This window comes from Chinchilla lanigera, unplaced genomic scaffold, assembly GCF_000276665.1.
Source record: "Chinchilla lanigera isolate Chin_1 unplaced genomic scaffold, ChiLan1.0 scaffold00096, whole genome shotgun sequence".
NCBI classification, from domain to species: Eukaryota; Metazoa; Chordata; class Mammalia; order Rodentia; family Chinchillidae; genus Chinchilla; species Chinchilla lanigera.
Genome location: NW_004955497.1, coordinates 2,091,899 through 2,103,694, shown reverse-complemented (window position 1 = coordinate 2,103,694; position 11,796 = coordinate 2,091,899). Strand labels below are relative to the sequence as shown.

Below are 11,796 nucleotides of genomic sequence, written 5' to 3'. Positions count from 1 at the left end.
CCGCCTCGTCGGGCGCCGCGGGGCGGGGAGGGCTCCCTCGGGGAGCCGTGGGAGAGGGCGGCGCCGGCTGAAGCCCCGGCCGCAGGCCCCCGGTGAGTGCGGCCGTGGCGAGTGTGGCTGTCGGCACTCGCGGCTCTGCGTTCGCCATTTCCGGTTCCGCGCGCCGGCCGCCGTCAGTACAGTGACGTCCTGATCGGCAGGTGCCGTGCGTCCCGTGTCCCCCCGGCACCCCTCCACCCTTGTAACCGAGAGTTTCACTGCAGCTTTTGCTTGGCGTGGTGGAATTGCCCGAGTAACTTCAGTCGTGGAAGAGTCAGCCATGACAACCACTTGATAGGTACTCGGTTGAGTGATCAGTTCTGAGGAATGTTATCACGGGATTTACTCTGTAACAGTGGACCCCAGGTGCTGCGCAAGCAGCCTTTCTCCTAAGAGCTCTGTTAAATGTAGAAGTCAAGTTTCCTACGTAACACTGCTGTGTAAAGCATTTGAAAATTTGCAAGAGGACTATAAAAACATTGCAGAGACACTGTAATGTATGTGAGTTTTTTCGAGATGAAGCTTTTTTTAGCTTGTTGGATGACTTTTGGCCTTTCCAGTGCGGCACCCAAGGAACAGTCAAATGCAACAGAAAGCGAAGCAAGCTTTGTAATTAAAACTAAGTATTATCAAATGATACTTGTTTGTATTAAAATGGTACATAGATACTACGTGCAATAACGTGACCCCATCCCCACCATTTCTGATTACATGCCAGAAGGATCTTTTAGTGTTTCATAGCATTTTTCTTAGTATCGTGTCAGGCTGTTCATTTTGTGATTCGTCATCATTTCTCTGCTTCCAGTCTCAACATCCCTGAATTCATCCTATTTAGGACCCTTTGGTTAATCTTTCCCACACTGTCGTTTTAACCTCATAAGGGTACCATCTTCAGAAATCAGCAGTACCTTATTGTGTCTAGAATGAAATGTACCCTCTTTCTGTGTACTGGCAACTGAACCCTGACCACACATATGCAAGTGCTCCACTGCCGAGCTACATTCCCAGCCAGTCCTCCCTCCATTTTTCACCTTTGTCACTCAGAGCCCCTATCCACAGTCTGAGGTATCTGTTGCGACTCTCGTATCTCCCAACCAAAGGAACTCAGTCACTTTCCCCAGAGCAAGAGATGTGGCCATTTCCCTGCACCCTTAGCAATTTATAGACTGAGCTAACTTCATCTGTCTCATTGTTTTGTTCCAGCTTCCTGACTTCATGGTAAAAACTTCACACTCCTATATTTTAGATTTTTTTTCTCCTTCCCCTGCAGTGTTGTAACTTTCAGCCCTTGTAACTTTGTAGTATAGATACCAGTTTTGGTTACCAACTGTTTATCAGGTTCTTTGACACATTTGCTTGATCAGTTGTTGCACCAATTAGTGTTAAGTGGTCGTTATCCTTTTACTACTACGTGGACATGTCTCTCAGCAGCAGTAGCTGAATGCCAATGTATTTGGAATAGCTATAGCTTGAAAACTTAGATATATTTCCTAGGAAAGGGGCCTGTTTATCCTCCATGGGATGTGCACAATTTGGAGAATTGCACAAAGAAGAATGTGCACAAAGTGGAGAATTTCTGAGATAGGTACATTTGGAGAATGTGCACAAAGTGGAGAATTTCTGAGATAGGTACTAGAATTTTACTTTGATTAATAACCTCTCACCTCAATTCATTTTATGAGTTAGTGTGGTGAAAGTTATTTAACTTTGTATCACTCATGTGCCTATAGTTATAGTGAAAATGTCTTTCTTTTAGTATAATCATGTTAAGTGCAGTTTCCAGGCAAATGGTGAATTCATATTAATGACGTTCTATGCTTTCCTGGTTGTTACTGTAATCAGCAGCTTGCCTTTGTGAGGGTCAATCAGGAACTGAGGAGCAGCAAATAAGTCAGAATCTTCCTTCTTTCCTTATTTCTTTCCACAATTATAGGAATCCTACTGTGTACCAGGCTGTGTGCAAGGCGGGGGGATTACAGACAGCTTATGTGCTTACTGCCATGCCAAGGACAGTTGAAAGCAGTGTGAGGACTGTGCTGAGTGTAAGTGCTGGGCGCCTTGGGAGTGCGCTAGAGCAGCACCTCACAGTCTTGGTTTCCTGAAGAAACAATACGAAAGGGTCACCTGAAGGATGATGGTGCATTTGCTGGACAAAAAAAAAAAAAAAATGTCGCAGAAAAGTATTATCTTTTCAGAGGTCTGGAAGAGTTTGACTCAGCAGAATGTGAGCTGCAAAAATGGGTGTGAGTGGTGACTGGGAGTCAGACCATTAAGTCACCTTAAACCATGTGACAGAATTTTCATCCTGAGGACAGTAGGGAGCCTTTGCAGTTCTGAGGCCCCTGGACCCACTTCTGCCCCTATAGGCATAAAATACAAGGAGTCTGTGAACTTAGAAAAAGGATACATTTTGTTTCCACTGGCCTGCAATTTAAATTTTTCTTCAATTACGAATGTAAGCACAAAGCTACTATGGTAGTACAGTAACTGACTTTGTCCTTAATAGAAATGTCAGATAGTTTAGGTATCTGAAAGCATCACCTCTTCAAAACTACTTACTAAACATGCCACCATATCATGTTATATAATGTACTAAAAAGTGTATATACTACAGATTTGATTCTGAACTTTGGAAAAAGAGTATCAAAACTTTAGGAAAAAAAGAGTAGATTGAAAGCTGGAGTTATAGAGCTTTTGAAGTAATTCAGCAAAGCTGAATTCAAAAAACAGTTAAAAGATAAAGTTGTGAGGCTTCTGGGTTATAATTGTGTTGTTCCAGTAATGTGTAATGATATCAGCTGGGTGACAAAAGAAATTTTTAGTGGAACTTTCTTTAAAACTCAACAACATGTCAGTTACTTCTGTGTAAATTACTTCCAAAACACATGGGAACATTTGAAATCCATTTAGTTTTACTCCTATTATAGTGCTATTGTATTTCAGACATAGTCATGTCAAATCAGATCAGAAATGATAGAAGGGATGAGATAAAGAATATTCTATAACTCGGGGCTGGGGATTTAGCTCAGCGGCAAAAGCGCCTGCCTGGCAAGCGCAAGGTCGTGAGTTCGGTTCCCGGTACCGGAGAAAAACCAAAAAAAAAAAAGAATATTCTATAACTCAATCTGTTCTGCTATAAAAGATAACTTCATTCTTAGTAAACCTTGGCATATTAAGAGATGTTATAAAAAGTTATTTCAGTGGAGGAAGGAACCAAGAGCTAGAAAGTTACAGCGGCAGAAGTGTCATGGCTATTGTGTTTTGCTACGATAAGCTGTAGATAATATATTGGTAGGCCAAACCTGATGAAAACAGCAAACCTCCAAGTTATTAAGAAAGTCCTCAACAACACGTAAGATCAAACTAAAAGTAAAGCTTGGCGGGGGATATAGCTCAGTGGCACAAGGCCTACCTGGCAAGTGTAAGGTCCAGAGTTCAGTTTCTAATACCAAAAAATAAAAATAAAAAATAAAAGTATAGCTTCCTTGAATCATTGGTATTATATATTAATCATGTAGTAATAGGATCCAAAACTGGGAAAAATAGACGAAACCAAAGTAAAGGCAAAGTAAGGTGCAGTGTAGGTTATAGTTGCCAGTTGCAGTATTTTGTTTGTTTTTAACTCACTTGTTAACTTCATCAATACTTCAGTTAGTCCCCCTTTTCTTGCATTTCTGTCTTTAGTTTTTTCATATGTAATTTTAGATATAAGTTACTGTGAGTTCTGACAGGTTTTGTTCGCTTTTCAGTGGAAAATTTGTGCATTACTATTTAAAAAGTAAAATTATTTTCTATTACTTACTTTATAATGTAATATTTTTTGTAAATAAGTCAAAATCCCTTATCTTTAAGTTCATTGGTATGCAGTTCTCTTTGATGTGTTTATTTACATTTGCATTTATAAATGCTTAAAAATTTTTGCTTTTTTAACTTAGTTCGGTTTCTGGTTTTTTTCATAGCTCTTAGCACTCTTTGGAATTATTTTATCTACTTGTTTATTTTGTCTTCCTCCTCTAATGACCGACTTGTTGATGGGTTTGTTTGTTTGGTCGGTTGGTTTTGGTTTTTTGAGACAGCATCTCTGTAGTTCAGGCTTTCCTCATACTGACTGTGTAGCCTAGGTTGGCCTCAAACTCGCTGCCATCCACTTGTCTGAGTCTACGAGTGCTAGGATTGCAGGTTTCACCACCATACCCTCTGGCCTCTCTGTAATTTTGAGGCCTAGAATAATTGCTGTCACATAGTGGCACATAGTAAATATGAATAAATCAGAGTGAATGAATGAACTGAGCTGCGTTAGTTAATAAAGTGACCTTGCCTATCTTTGATTTGATTGACATTTAGAGAAATACTAGAATCAACTAGGTTACTAAGTGTCATAAGTATATTGAATTTAGAACCATGGACACATGTCTTATTTCCAGTAGAAAGCCTAAGTAAATAAGAGACCATTTCCTTTTCTGTTAATCCCAAAGGCTTACTACGCCTGATACATAATAGGTACAGTAAATATTTATTGAATGGGTAAGTTGACAAAATCTTAATTTTAATAATGGTTATACTATTTTCTCAAGAGCTTAAAGAAGGATCACATTTACCCTATTGCTCAATATGAGAGAGACTATTTGATTAATATTATTACCAATTATGTGTTGTTGTTTTTTTTCTTCCCAGTATTGAGGATGGAACCCAGGGCCTTCACATTGAGCTACAAGCCCAGTCCTTCTGTTTTGAGATAGAGTCTCACCGAGGTGCCCAGGCTGGGCTCAGACTTAGCTACTGATGCTGCTGCTCCTGAGAGCAGTTCGTAAGCCGCTGCTGGGTGGGATGATTATGTATGTGGCCTAAGGGCCCCTCTGGAGCTGCCGTGGAAGCTGCTTACTAGAGCTGGGTGGAAGCCCCCACCCCATGGGAAGAGTGTTGTCCTAAAGATGCAACCAGAGCTGCACCGTTACTTCAGTGCCCTCTGTTGACAGAGGCTACAGTTCTTCCAGCTGGCAAGGGAGAAGAGTTTACAAAACCCTTTTAGTATCACAAAGAGCAAAGAGTGGATGAGAGCTGAAAGAAATACATTGATAACTGCTGTGGAGTTCATGAGAGTTTCACCCAGGTTCCCGAGGACAGTAACCCCCAGTTAACAAAGTTATAAGTTAACAAAGGCTACAAAATAAAAATGTTGATACTTGCATTAGATATAGCTGAGAATAGGTGGGTGCTTGGTATGGGCCATCTTGGTCCTTGAGTTTCTGTAATTATTATCATTAAAGAAATTTTTAAAAATAATTAGGTGAAGTTTTCTTTAGTATTTTCTCTCTAGCACAAATTTAGAGCCTTGGGAGGTACTCATTAAGTGTTGGTTGGGTAGACATTTGCATGATTTGAAAAGATAGAATCCTTACCCCCCAGATTTTACCTAGCATTGTTCATCTCTACTTATTATAAAATTCCTGTGAACCAGGTGAGGTGGCACATACCTGCAATCCCAGCTTCTGTGGAGGCTTAGGCAGGAGGATCATGAGTACAAGACCAGTCTGGACAATTTAGCAAGACCCTGTCTCAGAACTGAAATCAAAAGGGGTGGGGATGTAGCTTGGCATTTCCTGGGTTTCATCAACCAAGGAATGGATAAAAAAGATGTGATATTTTTATACAATGGATACTACTCAGCTATGAAGAAGGATAAACTCGAGGCTTTTATAAGTAAATGGATGCAATTTGAGACCATAATCATAAGTGAAATAAATCAGACTCACATGTGTAAACATCATATTATCTCTATAGTGTAGGAAACTGAAAACGTAAATAAGATCCAAAATGTACAGTAGATATTGTGAAAGGGGAAGAAACTGCTCAAAAGGAAAGAATAACTGGGATGGGGGAAAGAAGGAAGGGGGAAAAAAAAAAAAAAAAAAAAATATATATATATATATATATACACACACAAGATAGCAAAGGTAATTATACTACTAATTTCTATTAGTTCATTGAAAAGAACAGCGTTTATATTGTTTGATCAGTTTTTCATGCCTATATCTTGTAATCTGAGCAACTACCTTGAAGATAATATGCATTAACCATTGTTAATCTGTTATGTTTTGAAATTCTGTAGCATTGTTTTTATTTTTTTCCCTTTAAAACTAAAAAAAGCACATTTTCTGGGCTTAATCTGCAGTACTACAAAACAAAACTCCAGATAAATGGGTATAGGAATTTAATTAATTGTTTTAATTGAGTCCTTTTTTATTATTTTAGGTGCTGGAGATTGAAGCGGGTGGGTCCATGCCTGCTAGGCACTGGCCCTATCACTGAGCTGCATCCCGATCCCTTTTAAAATTTTGTCTTTGAGACAGGGTTAAGTTGCCCAGGCTGACTTTGAACTTGTGATCCTCCTGTTTCAGCCTCCTCAGTAGCCAGGTTTATAGCCATATACCACTGTGCCCAACTGTTAGCTTTCGGTGTTTCATCACTGTGATAAAGCACCTAAGATAAACAAAGAAAGAAAGGGTGTGTGTGGTCTTGTTGGAGGTTGTTTGCGTATTGCTTGAGGGCATAACTCATTCCTTCTTGTCAGTTGAGACTTGTTCATTGTTTGAGGAAGCCTCATGCTTAGGGAAGGGAAATCACGGGCACAGGAGTAGCTCAAAGAAAGGAGACAGCAGCAGCGTTTCCCTAAACTTGAGAGATTTCCCCAGTTGTCAAGAGGAAGAAAACGGAACGGGCCAAGAGGCATCAGGAAGAGGTGCCGTTTTGTCAGTGCGGTCAAACCATGGTAGACAAACAGGCAACCTGAGGATCAGTAATCAGTATTTGAGGTCTTTGTGAATGATAAGATGGCATAAAGTGTTAAGTCTTTTACATTTTCCTTATAAAAGTAAAATATAAAACACTTTACTTTTTATAACCTGACTGGAATTTGGATTTGAGGCTTTTGTCAAGGAAAATCACATAGCAGGATACCAAATTTCAGTCGCTGTTTCACATTGTGAAACTTAGTTGACGTTTTCAGATTAACTTTCATACGGTCATTTCTATGGTTAATTCTATTACAGAAATCTGTTATAACCTATTATAAATGCTGAATTTGATAATTTATTACTTGATAAATTTTAGTTAGATGTCCACCTGTTAGGAGAAAGCTAACTTTCTCCAACTGTGCTGCTCTAAATCTGCCTTCATTGACTGTATCAAAAAAAGACAAAACCCAGGACTCGGTGACATTGAGTGTACTTTAAGCCCACATTTAGTTATTGAGACCGTACAACTACCATTCTAAACTACCTAGACATAGCTGTTTCCCTTGCATTCACCATTTCATTAGCAACACAGAACAGGTGGGCGCTCACATCATCGTTACATGGGTAGGTGAGCAGGTGAATGGATGTGCGGAGCACCCAGCGTAAAGTGGCTGTGTTCAATTCAAAATGAGTGTACCTTTCCTGCAGCTTTGATTCATCTGTACTTTCTTTACGTGTGTTTGCGGTTTGAAAGCATTTTTACCTGTCCCTAAATCGTGGCTGCTTTGCAGAATGCCCCCTGCTTTAGGATTGGCTGATTTTCCTCGAGACTTGGAAGACCAGCGATACCATACTGTGTTGTTTTCAGCGCATCTTCTCAGTGGGCGCAGAAGGCAGGTTCCCGCTGGTACGCGTGCTTTCTTCATGTGTGAGCCAGTGTCCGCCAGGTTTCTTCCTTGTCCTTCGTGCTCATTAATTACTCGCTGGAGACATACTTCAAGGCTGCATAGGACTCTCTCTTCTCTGCCGTGTTTATTCATGTATGTCTGTTTGAACTTACACATTCTAGTTTAACCAAAAGGGTTTGAGTCCACTACCACAATTCGCCCCACAGGGACGAATCTCCTGAAAGCCACGCAGTGGGCATGCCCTACCCTGCTCCTCCTGTCCCTGGAAAAGGAGAGGAGTGCAGGGTGGTGCACCAGCTCTTGATTAGTGAGACACAAAGTGGCAGATAATTTGCCTAGGGTAGTGTAAATATAGCCTCTGAACTGTCAGACACATAATGGGAAAGAAGGAAGGAAATGCCTAGAAAAGCATCTTCTTGAAAGACCGAAGTACACATCCCTTGCAGTGCTGACGCTGTCGTTTCCTGACACTGTTGAAATGTTTATCAGTGCCAACCTTGATGCTGCAAAGATTAAAGGTCACTTGGAAAATGCCACTGCAACTTTCACTTTGAGTGGAGAAAAAAATGGGAAAATGAGAGGATAATACAAGCCATAAAGAATATTAAAATACATTCTCTCAGGTCCTGTGATGTGCTTAATGTGAATAATTTTAAATTTGGGAACAGGTCAATTACATGCTCCTAGTAGCTAGCTGCTGGGAAGCGTGACTGGGTCTGTGCATTACACAGCATTGTCTCCCGTTTCCTAAGGCGGCGCCTGCAGCATCCTTACAGTAAGTGGAGTAAAACTTCCATGTGACAGTCTCTCCTCTCTCCTAAGGTGAGACCTTTGTCTAGCCACAGAGCTTTAAGTAAGGGCAAAGTGATGTGCATAACGTCACCATGGAGAGGTGCGAAGGCCTCAGGAATGGAAGGGTGCTCGCTATGTCTGCTGCCGCTAGCTCAGGGTGAAAACAGCGAACAGCTTTGAATGTGGCAGTGGGGACGCTGTTATGTGACCTTGACGAAGAAGGGTTTCCATACCAGACCAGTGACAGAACTCCAAATGGAACGGTTTAAGGGGAGATTGTAAAGAAGGGAAGCGGACGAAAGTGAATGGACTTCTTTCTACAAAAGTTGCTGTAGAGGATGTTTAAGGCACACCTGGGCAGGAGAGTTGGGACCGAAGACAGGTTTTGTTTTATTTTTATTCTAGGATACAAGATGAAGGATTTTAAATGCTGATAAAATGGCATAATAAGGAGGGAAAATTATTACAGAAGAGGGTAATGATAGGTTGTCTTCTTTGAAAAGGAAGTTAGTTACATGGAGTCAAAGTCAGAAAGGTTGGATTTTCTTAGCAGCAAGGGTACTTCCGCTGTAAGAATGAAAGCAGAGGGAAGAGTGAATCTTAGAAACTGGCTATGAACTAATTCCACACTTTCCTTCCATTTTAAAAAAAGCCAGGGAAACTGATTGTGAACTGCTCTGGAAAGTAAGGAAGTAGAGTCAGGGAGATACGGGCCATGTCAGAGGAATCTGTAATAACTGCTCCTAGAAGGAGTTGTTCAAAAAGTGAGGGGAAAAAAAAAAAAAAAATGAGGGGAGCAGGGGATAGTTTAGAAAATTCATGAGCTATGAGAGCTTAGATGCAACAACTACAGTGAGTATAGGGCCAATTGCCACAAACTTCTCATGGTCTTATTTTGGTGAGTCAGCTAGTTGAGGTTTTTAAATATTGCTGTGAAGTATTATCTGACAAATTATTTATCAGAAACCTTTGCGTTTAATACCAGTAATATATTGTATGTAGGCATTAGGTTTAACTATTACTAAAATTCTAAAATAAAGAATACTAGAGATAGTTTGTTTTCCTTTGATATTATTTAAATTCATATTTTGAACTTATATTTTGTATTGTGTGAGTACAACCTGACTAAAACAGATGGTCACAATTTTTGAGGGGGAGCGGAGACAGGGTCTTCCTATGCAGTTCAGGCTGGCCTCGGACTCACTTTGTAACCCAGGCTAGCCTGAGACTCGCAGCAATCCTGCCTCAGCCTCCCAAGTGCTGGGATTACAGCACGCCTGGCTGATGGTCACAAATTTCAAATAAAAGCAAGGACCATCATGGTTAGTCAACGAGAAACAAAATCACTTAGGAGTGAATTTAAAAGTTTCATTCGATGTAGAACTCTCTTTTTCCATGGCATCAATGAATACTGTATTTTAGAACTCTAGTAGACGGCGCTTTTGTTTTGCTGTAAGAGCCCTAAACAGTTAATAAAACTAAAGTTGGTATTGCTTTCATGTATTTCAGGCTGTCTATATTCATAGTGATACTTGTTGTGAAAAGGAAGAAAACCACCTTATGATGTTAACAGTGGGTAAATTAGAACTTACTGCAGTGTACTGCCAGTTGGATGTGCTGGGTTTAATGGTAGTCCGCTTAAAACTGTTACGCCAAGGTGCTAAACTTGACAACAAATGCAGAAGTTTAATAAGCATGAGGCACTGTAAGCTTAGTGAGACTAAAGCTTTCCTAGAGTAAAGCAAGAATGCAAAGTTTTTTTTTCTTTATTGCCGCAGGTAAAAATGTGTGTGGAAACAGATAAGTGATGACAAAGCTTTGATGTTAACAAACCCAAATGGAAGTCAGAAATCAAAGCGTGCAAATGGCTGGATTATGCACAGAAAGATGACAGAGTCACACCCTGTAATTAGGGGTAATTTGTGTGTTGGGCATTGCTGTTTGTGCTGAATGAATGAGAGGCTGTCTTTTTTCCTTGAATAACAGGACAGTACTTAATACATCCTACTGTAAATCTCTGGAAGCCCTTTACTGGGGAGGCAAGGGGGAAAGGAAAACAAAGCGTGATACAAAAGCAGGAGGGTGTTCTAATCTTTCCCTCTGCAGTTGTATTTGTTGAGTTGAACCCAAGTAAAAAGTTACTCCTGTTTACTCTTACTCTATACACCACATTTTAGTAGATGGCGTATACAAATAAGTTCTTCTGTTGCTGTGGACTTTGGAGTGTTATGAATTAGAACCGTACAGAAACATTCTAAAACACTAATAATAGCAGTACATCAATGTAAAAGTTATAGTATAGGGGCTGGGGATTTAGCTCAGCGGCAAAGCGCCTGCCTGGCAAGCGCAAGGTCCTGAGTTCGGTTCCCGGTACCGGAGAAAAATAAACAAATAAAAAAATAAAAGTTACAGTATAAAACAAGAAATGTTTGGTAAACAAATACTTCCCTAGTAACCTACTTCCCATAAATAAGGTGATTGTGAAATGTTTTCACATGTCAATATAATTTCAACATGGAAGTAATACTTAATGAATTATATATTAATACAGTTCATTCTATGCAGAAAATTTTCATTGATACCAAAGTTCCATGGATGTATGGTCTGCAGTGGATGTGATTACTATTTATAGAAGGAATAAGGCCTTATGAAATCTTAAATTTATCCCCATGTATATTAAATGCTTTATGTGTTATCCACCAAGATTTTTCTACAAATTGTTCTAGATATTCCAAGGCAAAATATGAATGACTTAGTAAACCTCTTGTTTGCAATGAATCATGTCATTTTTCTTGTTCTCTCATATTCAGAACTAGATGATTATATACACAGTAATGAGCTATAAATTGGTTGGTTTCCATCCTTTTGTGTGTACAGTGTAAATGCCAAGAGATTAAATCTTACTATTGAGTATTTTAATGACAAAGTCTGTTTTTAGTTTAATTGGTCATAATTGCCCAGTTAAGAACCAGTTGAAATCAGACAGATCCCTAGCAAGGCTTCTCTGCTCGTCTGCAAACCCACAGCCCTGGGGATTTCTGGAAGCTTGGAATTGCTCCAGGATTGTACTCCAGGTCAGGGCCCGGCGAGGTGGTGGTGAAGAATTCCTTATATGTGGCTTTAGTGGGGGCCCTGTAGGTAGAATGGTTGCTGCCTGCTGCAAAGGAAAAATAATAAACAGCCGAGCACTTCCTAAAGGTTCATCTGATAGGGTGATCATTGATCCCGTGTCCTACATATGTTGAAGTATATATGAAAGACCTCTCCTAGTGGTCCTTACTCTCAGATGTGCTAAGTGTCAGTGGCAGCCCAGAAAAAATTAA

The 11,796-nt window shown here is 40.1% G+C and overlaps 1 protein-coding gene across 1 annotated transcript in view; it reads left to right on the top strand.

The window, feature by feature from the left end:
• Positions 1 to 11,796, top strand: part of Micu2 (mitochondrial calcium uptake 2) — a 94,076-nt gene that overhangs the window by 716 nt on the left and 81,564 nt on the right. The window lies entirely within an intron of this gene.